General features: G+C 40.8%; 1 protein-coding gene across 1 annotated transcript in view; it reads left to right on the forward strand.

Moving 5' to 3' along the window:
* The first annotated feature begins 6,001 nt into the window (after window positions 1–6,001).
* Window positions 6,002–12,869, forward strand: part of ADCY7 (adenylate cyclase 7) — a 53,705-nt gene continuing 46,837 nt past the window's right edge. The window contains exon 1 of the mRNA XM_005426454.2: window positions 6,002–6,103. The gene's annotated coding sequence lies outside the window, so the exon portion shown is untranslated. The remainder of the gene's footprint in view (window positions 6,104–12,869) is intronic.

Below are 12,869 nucleotides of genomic sequence, written 5' to 3' on the forward strand. Positions count from 1 at the left end.
GTGAGAGCGCGCCGGGATGAGGGCTCGGGGGTCGCGCCGCGTGGAGCGCGGCAGGAGGAGCCGACGGCTCGATAGGTTTCCCGTGTAATGATTATTTACTGCCTCGTATGGCATCACTTGATACACTTGGGAACGGCGAACAAATGTTGAGGCGCGTAAACCTTTTCTCCAAGTTTATTTCCCTCAGAAAAGGCGGATTTGGTAAAGCTGCGAGGCCTGAGTATTGGCACATGAATGGAGAAGTTGGGGGCGGTCTTTGGCGCTCTAAAGCCAAAAGCTGGCTTGGTTTTAGTAGAGGACATTTCAGATCCTTTTTGGATTGCACTTTTTTAACACAATAGGGCTTTAAACTGCTGAAGGAGGTACTTAAATACCAGTGCGAACTTGAAATATCAGCAGTTTGGTTTGTGTCTTTTTGCAGAAGTTTGGTTTGTGTCTTGTTTTACTGCTGAATAGGTGAGTTATTTCTAATCTCCATGGGATGTGTTATGGCATTTTTATAACAAATGTTAATAAAGGGATTAAAACACTTTAAAACTTGTTGTACAGCGTTGGGTCACTGTTGCTGGGATCTGATGTTTGCCAGTGGCAGGTGAAGGATATCTGGGACAGGGACATGTCATCACCAGCGACCCAGGACTATGTTAAGCCTGAGACTTCTGTCATAAGCAGTGAGGATGTGGTCAGCACAAGCGCTGAGAACTGGGCAGAGACACTTTGAAACCCTTTTTGGACACGCAAAGTAAATATGCAGTGTAATGTTTGAATTTGGTTCAGCACAGAAGTCTGTTTTTCTCCTGTCATATATCTTACATTTTATTTACATTGAGAGTCCAACACGCTTGGTTGTGGCCCAAGACCACGCTGTGATAAGTGCTGTGCAAATACAAGGTGGGGAAAATCCACACAAATGTACCCAAAAACTTTGGATTTGATTCTGAAGTGGTTGAGATTTATTATAAGAAATAGGCACTGCAATATGAAAATTTCTTCATAGTGGGAAATAGGCTGTAAATGTATCTGCATTAGGGACCTTACTGCTTTTGGCTGAAATTCATGGTGCAGAAGTTCAAAGGGTGGTGTTTCTTTTTGTTTGCTTGTTTGGGGGGGGGGGGTTTTTTTTCTTTTTTAATAGGAAAGAGTGACCTGGGAACTTCTAAAAGGAACTCATCTCAAGGGAAAAAAGAAGAAGAAGAAGAAGAAAGAAAAAAAACCAGGAGAACTTGTTTACTTGATGTCTTTATGTCTAAAAAGGAAAATTACTATAAAGAAATTCTGTAGCTATTATATATTTTGAACACTAATAACAATACTTTCCAATACTATTTTTAAGCAGGATTCCAGGAGAGCAAGAGAAAAACTCCAGGAGGGTTTAATGCTTGTGTCTAGGTCAAAAGTAAATAAATTTTTTGTTTGTTTAGGTATCCTGATCTTTCAAATGCTTAAGTCCTGATCTGGAAGGATTTTTATGATTCCCCTGTAGGTGGAAAAAGAATGTGTTGAGGTGTATTTGCCAAAGTGACCACACCTGGACAGTTTCCCCTCTCCAGAAGTGTGGAACAGAAGCAGAGGGGTGTGTGGAACACTTCTCTGAAAACAGTAAGCCAGTACGGATTTCTGATGGCCATTATGGCATGTTAGTTCTGCTTCCAGAAGCCATTAGTAACAGCAGTTAGGGTCATTGGGGGTTCTTGTACAGCAGCCATTAAACTTCTTAAATTTTTCTTAATGGAGCTAATGTCAACGCCGTTAAGAGTAAACAAGGGAGAGACTTCATTCCCTAATGTATGTGGGTATTCCCTAGGCTTGTGCTGAGTGAAAGAGCAGGTGCTGGTGCACAGCTAATTAGTTTAAGGTGCAAGCCTAGGGATGATGATCACTGTTTCATGTCAAGGTGGGTGTTTGTGTAATTGCCAGTTGCTCTTAGATTAAAATAATAGAAAAAGACAGTATTCCCCATGGAATTATAATAAAATCCCTTAATTGAAATCCCAGATTTATTCTTGTGTTCCACCCTTGACTTGGGTTTAACATTACAGAATTTATCAAAATTACTTGTTCTAGCTTATTATGGAGTTTGTAAAATACAGGGTGAAATACTTCACTCAGTTATTGTTCCCTCAGTCTTACAGTTTGTGCTGAAGCTACGTTTTATCTTTCTAAGGATAAAAAGGAAAAAGGATCCAGGCTACTTGGATTTGTTCCAGATTAATACAATGCACTCAGCATCTGCAAAGCTTCTGTATTGCAAGTGTCACTTGGGATTTTTCTGCATAGAAATACCCGCTCTTTTTGTGTAAATCGAGGAGTGTTTTACCATCCTGGGAGTTCGGGCTGGGGGCTGAGGTGTGCAGGGGCAGCAGAGGGGTGTGCGGTGGTGCTCGGGGGTCTGGGGAGCCGCTGTCCCCCGCTGCCCTCCCCTGTTCTTCGCTCTCTGCCACCAGCAGCTGAGTCCGCGAGCAGCTCCGGACACTTGGGCACCGCCACAGCCTTACAGACCTTCCTTAAACCAGCAAAGCTTTTCAGGTGAGAGCCGGGACCTGCCTGAGCCAAAGATCTCTCTCCTTCCCTAGTAAAACCCGGTCAGTATTCAAATTGTGAAGCGCAGGGTCTAAAACGCCATTTGAGGAGTTAACCGGTTCTGTCAAAGGCTGAATACCTTATATAAAGAGGGGGATAATCTGTTAAACTAGCATCTGCAAAGTTTCAAGATGATTGTTTGCTGAACTGACAGGATGTTACAGTGTGAAATAGTTTGTAAGCACTGTGCACAGATCATCTTGTATTACAATAAGGAAGTGCAACTTCTTCCTCAGGCCGTTACAGCAGACTTCACCAAGAGTCTGTCTTGTGCTTGCAAAAAAAATTGAGTTTTATATTTTGCATTTTGAGAATAGTAAAGATGTAGATCTTGGATTTCCTCCTACTCTTACAAAAGCAGAGCATTTTCATCCGGAAGAAAACACTGCCTTAAAAAATTAGGAGTTTTACAACACTCTTATCTCATAATAAAAATCATTATCATTGTTATCTCCAGAGACTTGGAAATCACTTTAAATAACTGTTGGTGTTTGTCTTTCACCTCTGACACCATCCTATCTTCCTGAGGCTCCTCAGATAGGATCCAGGCTCTGTCTCGTGGCGCAGAGCAGCAGGGTATATGCAGGCAGGGGGACAAGCCATACATTGGATTTTTCCTTTAAAAGTGTTTTTCTTTGCTTAATAATAACATACGAGAGCATAAATGTGCTGTAATGATACGATATTTCCTGCACACCACGTGTAGGTTGCTACTGCTGAATGTTACCTCTTCAGTTAATAAAATGAGGGTGTAAAAGGTGGAATGATTCTGTCTAGGTTACTCAATGATAAACAACAGAATTTAAGTAGAAACTGGGCCTGCTGTTCCTTTTCCAGCCAGAGCATTGCTTTACTTCAGTACCTTGGAATTATGACGTGTCAAAATGTGCCCTTCAAACAGCTTTCTTTAGTGTAGTCTCTTTTCAGTAGCACTTCTATAAAAAATAAACAAACCTCTTCGTCTGTAGCAGCCAAGCTGCTGGTTTAATTTCTCCAGCACAGGCCCTGCAGTTCAGAGGCTTCAGGGCTGTTGGTGCTTTAAAGAAGAAACAAAGTCAAAGCTGGCTCTCCTGTGACAGCAGGGCTGTATGCACAGCTTTTCCTAAGAGCTTCCTTCACAGCTAATGGCCAAAACGTTCCTCTCTTAGCAGCTGTTCTGTAATCCTCTTTTCAGCATTTAAAAGTGGCTTCTGGTCTGTAATTAGAGAGAAGGAATCAACAGGGTGTGTTTAGCTTCTGTCTGTGGGTACAAATCTAAAGTGAAAAAGCAATTATTCTAGTTAAACAGAAATAACAAAGATTACCAAGGCTGCAACTGGTGTAAGTCAGAGAAAGGGGACAAGTTTCTTTGAGCAGAGCTGGCTGTTTCTGGCAGCTTCTCCCGCAAGAGCTCCTGTGTGCTGCGTTCACGCCTGTCTGGGTGTTTGCTCTGCTCAGGTTGCTGCTGGCGCCTTCTGGCCAAGTGAAGTGAAGGAGGTGGATTTCAGGCTCATTCTCCGGTGACCTGCGTGGCTTAAGGGCAGTGGCAGGGCTTTGTCCCACCTTCCGTTCTGTGCGATGCACAGACAAGTACTGCTTGTCATGCAAGCTGTCATTCAGCACACAACAAAAGGAACATATTTTTTTAGGTGTTCAGCAAGAATAGCATAAATTCCTTTTTTTTTTTTTTAATAATGCTGCCTTGTAAATGGCTTGTTATAAAGCCACAAACTTAGTCTCAGAATCAATACAAAAATGCTTCAAAGGGCTTTTATAAAGTTGTCAGATCTTGAGACTGCATGCTTTATTTCAAGGAAAGAGACAACATAGCATGTTTTATAGGTAGACAAATGTAGAAATAGTTTACCTGTGACTGTATAATTTTGGGTTTAGGTTGCTACTTTTCACTCCATGAATTTTTGTAATGACTAATAATGATAAGTTAGCATTTCTATGAATTGAATAACTTATTGTAGTAGATGATCTTCATTTATAATATAGCCTGGGTTTCAATATTTACTTATTTACTTAATGTCCAGTCTGGGGCATTTTCTGCTTTATTTATGTAAAAATATGCATTTATTCAGAGGTTTTTTTGAAAGAACTAGTTGATGATCAAACCATCTAGCAGTGACTAATTACTGGAATACTGTTTTCCATCCATGTAACCAAAATGGTGAGGGAACAAGCATTCCAGTAGGATGACAGAGCACATGGAAGGGCTGGGCAAGGAGTGCAGCTGAGAAAGATCTCACAAAGGTGGATTGGGACAGGCTGAGCTCACTGGAGTTTATTTAAACTCAGCTGAAATTAATGGAAATGGTGATAAAGCCCTGATCACTTAACTGCCAGATATTCTTAGCACCTGGCTTAGGTCAACCTGAGCCCATCTGCTGCGGTATTTCAGGCAGGACCTGCTTGCTCAAACAAGCTCAGGCTTAGTCAGGCTGTGGGGAAAAACCCAGACTGGGTCAAGTTGAGAGAGGATGAACTTTGTGCTGGAGCTTTTCTGTGTGTCTTTCTCTTTTTCCCTGTTATTGCTGCTGGGCACATGTGGGAATAAATCAAAAAAATAAATTGTAGTAGCAGAAGAGAATTTTGGTTTCAATTTTCTCATTTGAAAAGAAGTTGAAGAAGAAGAAATTCTGCTATCAGAATTTTCTTACTTCCTGACACTTTTTGCCTGACCTGCTGCTGCTCCTTTGCTGGCAGTTCCAGCCGTGAAGATGACAGGTATGTCAATGCCAAGGAAACAAACATTTATATATTTGCAAGATACATTTTTGTTGGAATAAACAAAGATAACAAAAAATGTGTTAAATATATGTCAGCATTGCTAATACATTTTAATCAAAAACTGGGTTTTGAGGTTAAAATTTATCTTCCTCTAAATTTGCTGTAACTACCAGTCACTTGGTAGTCTTGTGAGCAGATTGAGTTTTGGGGTTTTTGGACCCAATTCTTCTCTCTTATGAAGTATCCACCTTGTTTACAATTTTTCTTTTTTTGTCTAGCAAGGTCTTGTGTATACATAGGAGGGCACAGCTTCTTTTGGGAACCTACTGGGAACTTTAAATCCCTTTCTGCTAACTTGTTATTTAACAGTTACTAATGATGTTTAGGTAAAAAAAGTGGGTTTTTTTCCTAGAAATATATGACTTTGAATATGAACACCGAAGGAAGCACCCTGAAGGCTGTGATTTTTAGGGTGCAGCTAAGCTGGCTCAAGGCGCAGCTGTCACTAAAAGCCAGCAGCTCTGTTCACTTCCTGCCCCTGTGCTTCCACCCTACCCTGGAGTCAGCCCTGGTGCTCATCTGATCTGCTGCAGAGATGATTCATGAAGCTAAATGGATGAAATGCAGGTTTTTTTCATCGGATAAGCATTTTTTAAGTATGATTTTTTTTCCTCTGTAGGAACAGAACAACCAGGCTAGAGGAAGTGGCCAGAACATATTGTTGAACTTCTAGGGAGTCAGACAGGGACAATTCCCTCCTCATCAGTGGCAGCTCTGCTGTGTCATTGGGCTCCTGGTTATCCAAATAGTAAGTTATACTTCTGAAACATGCTGGAAAAGTGACCTGGACTCTGTTTTGGTTGAAGGTATTGCCTGCTGAATTGTTATCCCAATTTCAGTATTTCTTAAGAGTGAGCTCTGTTCCTCTGTTTTGCTTGTACAGCAGGAAATGAACATAAAAATATTTCACTGTAGTACTTTTTAAAAATTATCTATTTTTTTGTCAAGTTCCTGAGGAGTATCCTGTTTTGAATGTAGTAGTTTTTACTTATTATTTTTAGATTGTTAATTGTAACAATTACAAGCCCCCTCCTCCCTCAGGATGCTGCACTTTTAAAATAAGGCAGAAGATGCTTTGCAGCGCTACAGCAACAGCTGAGCTGATGTATATTGTGGTTTGCTTGGAACTGTGCAGTGTTGTGGCACATTAGATAACACAAAATTCACATTGGGAGGTACTCAAAGCTGGGAGATGCTCTGAAAAAGTGAAAACTTGATTTGAAAACAGTACGAACACCATGATTATCTTTCAAAGAAATAGGAAATCCCAGTGTAGTGACTTGATAAGAACAGTTTGATGCAGTCTTTACAGTGCCACAAAAGGTGAAATTCCACACAGGCTGTTTTATTTTCCCCAGCAAGTTGATGTGTTGATTGCTTGCATGTTCAGAGCTCGCTTGTGGAGCTGCAGAACATGATTCAATGACACAGGTTGTCAGTCTGAGCAGAGCTGCATGTGGGTGTTAATTGCTTCTGGTCAGGTGCAGGCCAATTATTTAATGATCTTTTTAGATAAAAGAGATTAAATTGCAATTAATGAATAGTATATTGGGACTACAAAGGGGAAAGTTTTGCTTTTCAAAATTCTGGACAAACTTAAGCAAGAAATAAGAGTTGCTCTTTTCTTATATTAATTCAGTATTCCATAACCATTTGTCAAGCATGTTTACACAGGGAATTTGGATGCAGTTGTAGCTAAACTGGTTTATCAGAGTAGCATGAAACACTTGTTTTACATGTTGAATTAATTTCTATCCTACTTTTGTGCAGGCAGCTGTACTTGGAAATAGATTCTCCTCTACTTGTTTTAAACTGGATTGTTCATGGTTAGGCTTTTCCTGCAGCTCTCTGCTGCCCATAAAAATGTATATATGGAAAGATAGATAAACATCTATTGGTATAAATAAAGAAAACTAAAGCATCAGTTCTGAAGGTCACAGAATCCAAAATATTGTGCTTGTTTCTTTTTATCTTTCTGAATGGCAGCTCCATCATATTCTGTGTATCAGCATCCCAGGCATCATTTTTTGGGCTTGTGCATTTACAAACAGCCAACTTTTTAAGAAGCAGTGGCCAAAAATCCCTGAACAACCAAACTTACTGCTTGCTGTTGAGTCTGAGGAGTGTTGGTTGTAGAAAGTATGGGAACTCTGGGAATTGGAAAGCCATGAATCAGTTGTTGCAGTTTTTACATGCTATAAAAATGTTCTCGTTAAAAACAGAAGGATTTTCAAGAGGTGAAAAAGTGAGATCGGGGGAGAAGGAAGGATTTCTTTAACTGTGCACTGCCCTCACAGAAATGGGATGGATTGCAGGCAGAGGAGACCTAATTATTTTGTATTTAATTGCATAATGATACTGCAGTGGACTTGGGAAGAACTTTCCCTGGTCCAGAGTCAGGCTTGGGTGAGTGCCCTTGATGGGAGGGGACTCTGGAGAGACCAGAAGGGAGATAGCAGCGTATGTCCTCTGAAACGTGGTGTATTTTAAAAGCACTTCTGAAGCAGTTGCCTAACACATTGGAAATCAGGTTATCCAGAAATACTTTTAAATTGCTGTAACCTGAACTGTGCTGTCAGAGCAGAGGCCTGGCAGTGGGCAGGGGAAGTGTGCCAGTTCTGAGTGGGGAACAACTCCACTGCTCTTTCCATCCTCGTGGTTGAATTTTAATAAGTTCTCTTTTTGTATGCAGCTTAGTGATGCTATCACCCTGATTTGTGCTTTCTTTGCAAGACACCAGCCAGCTGTGTTTGTGTCCACCCCATGTGCAAGTGCATTAAGCACCTCAGGATTCTGGGTGCTGCCTCTCTGCACCCACTCGCTGAGCCTGGACCTTGGGAACAAATGCCCTGGACATTAAAATCAGTTCTGACTCTTTTTGAAGTAAACAAACTTTTCTGGAGTCCCATGAGCTAGAAATTCTTAACTCTTGGAGGCATGAGATAGCTGACAGTCATGAAGACATAGAGCTAGTAGTGGGGGGAATTTTTAGAGAAGTTTTCCAGGTGATGCTAGTGATTGCCTGTCGGCGCAAAACAAACCATACAGCATGCTGTTTGCTGAATCTTCCCTCTTTGAAGAGGTTAGGATTTGGTCAATGCCTCCCAGGGTTTCCATATCCCTATTCCTGTACTCAACACCCCCAGCACGGGCTTTTCTTTGCTCTGTGAGAAGGATCAAGCAGCCTTTGATTCCTGTTCCCTGTGCTGCTGTGTGACCCTCTGGCCACTCACAGACCCTCGGGTGGTCTGTTGCATGGTTACCATACAATTTGAGTTCAGACCTGAAAAACTGGTTTTTAAATGCACTAACCACCTGTTCTGTTAGGGAACAGCCAGGTGATTGTGGATGATCTTTGTTGGTGTCTTATTCAGCACAGGAGGCTGAGTGCTGCTCCTGCCTCAGTGCAGTGCCATAGGCAGCCCTCGCTGTGTCCTGTGTCACATGGAGGACTGTTAACTTCTTAAAGAGCTTTAGTAATGTCCAGGCAAACTCCAGATATGTGTCAGATCCTGTGACAGCCAGGAGGAATTCGTGATTGCGGAGCAGAGCTCCCTCACCTCCCCCAGCAGTGCACACAGGCTGCACAGATATCTTCTAACATAAATGTATGCTCTTACACCAGGGGAGCAGTATGGTAATTATGGCCACACTCATTTTTAGACAATAACCTGAGAGAGTGGCTGCACAGAGTCTTGTCAGAGGGTAAATTAAAATGCCTTAGTTATTACCTGTGTATACTCTTATCCAACATAAAGTAAATGTGAGACAAATTATTCTGCTTTTCTTTACAAGAGGCTGTGAGTTTGTATATTGGTAGTGACTATGGGAAATTTTATGTGCTATTAATCCTCGTGTTTTAATTGATCTGCTGATAATTAGTCTGCGTAACTAGGCAGGCAGTTTTCTTTGTCATGGTAGCCTTTAAAAAAGTCTTTGATAATTTGGATAGATCCTTTTTAGCGTGCAAACCGTACTGTGTGCCTTTTTATTGGCAGTAAAACTTGAGTCAGAGTGATCTCAAGATGTAGTTTTCTCTAGTTCTAACCTGCTTGGGGTGATTGCTTGTATTGCTATAAACTATTCATTAATTATTTTTTCCTTTCTATGTTGCTATATAGCTAACAGCATGGAACATAGTTTTTAATAACATGATGGTAACCTGAGGGGTCACTGCACCTTCCTTGCCAAACACAGCTTTTGGTTATAAATTGTTTACAAAAAGAAAAAAGGCTTTCAGAACTGTATGCTGATTTCTCACTTGTCTTATGAATTTTTATCACCTTTGACCTAAGGCAAGTTCTCCTCTGCAGTTAAATGCTAAAAGCTTTCCTTAAAACATAATTTTGTGATTTAGGGTTCACTAAAAATGTTTCTGCTAACATTAATATTCTGATAAAACACTAATGCTGTGTCAGTGGGCTTAAACATTCTTATAACTTCCTTCCTGTCTTAATGGAGAAGTCAGCAAACTTTTCAACATTTTCTTAGGACGTTGAGTTTTTTACATATATTTCACAATAATTTCAAGCATACTAGTTGAAGAAATATATGGTGGAAGATTATATGCTCTGTTTCTGGACTGTGCCACAGGGTTTGGTATTGATGCAGTTACCTTGGGTTTGTACTGTAGCATGCTTGTGCAAGAGACTAATTTCAGGCCAGAACTGGACATACTGCCTGCTCAGAGCCAGAGTAGTGACACAAAAATCTGCCTTTATTGGTGAACTTGCTGGCTGTTCTTTTGTTTGACTGCTGCCCGAATGAGAATCTGCCTTTTCTTCTTTAGGATTTCTTGACCCTCAGTCTGAGTTCGTTGCTGCGTCACTCACTGAATCATCCCCGTTCCTCGAACTGACCTCCTCCTGATCCTTTCTGCAGGGTCATAAACCCAGGGCAAACTGGGGGAATCCCAAGGGCTCAGAGGAGGAGCCAAGAGCTGCTCTGTGGCTGCAGGGGGGAGCCCCTCTGGTGTCTGGTCTGGCTCTGGGGAGGTCACTCATGCACGGTCTTGTCAGCCTCCCTTGGGAACCAGAGTTTGTGCTAAAGTCCACGTTCATCTCAGCCAAGGGAGGAAACGTTAAAGGAAATTGATAAAATCTAACACCACTTAGAAAAATTGATGTATTGCTTACTATATTTGCTGCCATGAATATATGTTTTTGCAAAATCTTAAGCTTTGTTTATTGTGGCTGACTTGCTTTATGTTCACAGTACAGATTTGTTTCTAGCCATGATGTTGGTAAAGTGGACCTCTAGTATTCATAGTACGTGTAAAATCTCTCTTATATGTAGTTTGTTTGATGTGCAGCTTTGATTTTACTTTTACTTCTTTTGTTTGTCATCCTGTCTAGGAAATCAGGATTTCATAAGTCAGTGGTGTGGGTGGAGAGTTCAGCGAGTGTTGGTTTCCATGTTCATCATACTTAGACACTAGCTAGTGTCTAAATATAAAAACTTGTCTTAATGCTTTCTGAATTTGTGCTTGACGTCTGCAACTGACAGTGTACAGTATGTTTCCCAAGAGGACACTTTTTTCTTGTACCTCACTGGTTTTCTTTGAACGTCACTTGAACTTCTGCACATTTCTTGCAGTTCTGCCGTCTCCCCTACACACGTTTTTTTGTATTCCACCTAAAAGTGGGAGCTAGTGTGAAAGACATAAAAGCCTTTTTCTATGCTTTTCACTGAACAGTTTCAGTGTCTTTTTGTAAAAATGCTGTGGAGCAATTGGCGTTTTGAGACCGTTTTGCTTATCATTAATGTCAACTTATTTTATCATCTCAGGTTTCTTTGTGCTTATATATGCTTATAGGTATATTGAGCAATTAGACAGTGATGAAATTATTGGTATAGTCCGATGTGTATGTGCCTGAATGGAGTAACTGCTAACAGTCATTTTAAGGAGTGGATTTAAACAAAAATACCTACCAGACACTTACATTTTATTCCTTCTCTTCCTAGTTTTAGGTCTGTATGCTTAGGCTTAGCATGTTGATCAAGTAGTAGAAGTTTGGGTGTAAACCATTGTTTTATGATTTAAATGAATGTTACAGCATTTTTATGTCCGTGTGTAATACACAGAGTACCTAGAAATGTAGATTTGCCTGTTTCATGCACAGGTAAGGTCACTGAAGGGTTGCGTACGGCTTATGATTTTCCCTACCCTGAAACACTTGGATGTTAATTCCTGGATGAAGTGGGTTGACTCAGTGAGAAGTATGAATATGGGGTTTGCCATATGGTGCATTATATTGTATTGTAGTGGTTTTTGCTTCATTTGTTGAAATTAATTTATAACCAACGAAAATAAATGAAGTGTTAGTGTGTGGGGTTTGGTTTGTAAATATTTTCAGATTGAGTTACATCAGAAACACTCTAAAAGTGTAAATGTTTGGCTTTTTCTTTCTCACTGTGAGCTCATATGTCTTTTGAGGCTGGTAATCAAATGCAAAAAATACTTGGTTTGGAGATCAGCCTCTAGAAGGTGTGCAAGATAAAAAAAATATTAGAAGCTGAAAATTGGTCACAAATGATTGATATTTTTTCTGTTTGTGTGCTTAACTCACTTCTGTCTAAAAGAGTGAGCTAAGCTTTTCCTTTTGGTGTATTTCTTGCCATGCAGAAATTGTAAGTTGGAAGGGAAGAATATCTATTTTTTTCCTCTGTGTTAAATGACAGGATTTTTAGGTAGCAGACTTGAAGTGTGTTTACTGGTGGAAGCATAAGCCTGGCAGTCAAAAGATGTGAGTGGTGCTCACGGGGTGATTCTAGCAAGTCTGATTTATTTCTGGCTTTTTCATTCTGTGAAATGTTGATAGAAATAAGAGTACATGAGGTCTTATTTACTCATCCTGGAAGCTCCCAGACAAAAGTGGAAAGTGTTCTGGACATTAACAGTAATTTGGCTGCTGGAAGTTGCCCAAAGTACTGGCAGTGTGTTCTTGCTCTTACTGAAAAATAAAGTAGCAGCTCTTCTTTCTTTCCTAAGCGTATTTGTGTCTGGATTCTGCTCAGCAGCCTGTTGTGAAAGTCATCACTTCCAATAGCACTGTTCCCCAGGGACCTCCACAGGGCATTGACGGGCTCAGCACTTACTCAGAGCCTGAGCTGTTGACACTGCTCATCTAGAAAAATGATGCAATTACAGCTCTCCTCCCCGCTCTGGGAAAGCATCTTGGATCTCCTCACTCACTTTTCAGAGGTGGGGTGAGCCAATCTGACTGTGGTGAGTCTTCCCTGCTTGAATATATTTATCTGTCCTTGTTTTTTACAGTCTTGAATATTTCCTGCAGGTCATAGACTGTGCATAACTGAACTGTTAATGGCTTTTGTCATGTGTTAAAATAGAGAATTTCAGACCACCCTGACTACTTGCTTGATGCAAAAGGCATTGAGAGGTCTGTTTTCCTGAGGAGCTGATCTCTTCTGTTGCTGGCCCTTGTCTAGCATTTCTCTGGGTTGTTCCTCATCTTGGGGCACATGTGGGAGCACAGTTCCTCCCTCTGACTTAG

This window comes from Geospiza fortis, unplaced genomic scaffold, assembly GCF_000277835.1.
Source record: "Geospiza fortis unplaced genomic scaffold, GeoFor_1.0 scaffold405, whole genome shotgun sequence".
NCBI classification, from domain to species: domain Eukaryota; kingdom Metazoa; phylum Chordata; class Aves; order Passeriformes; family Thraupidae; genus Geospiza; species Geospiza fortis.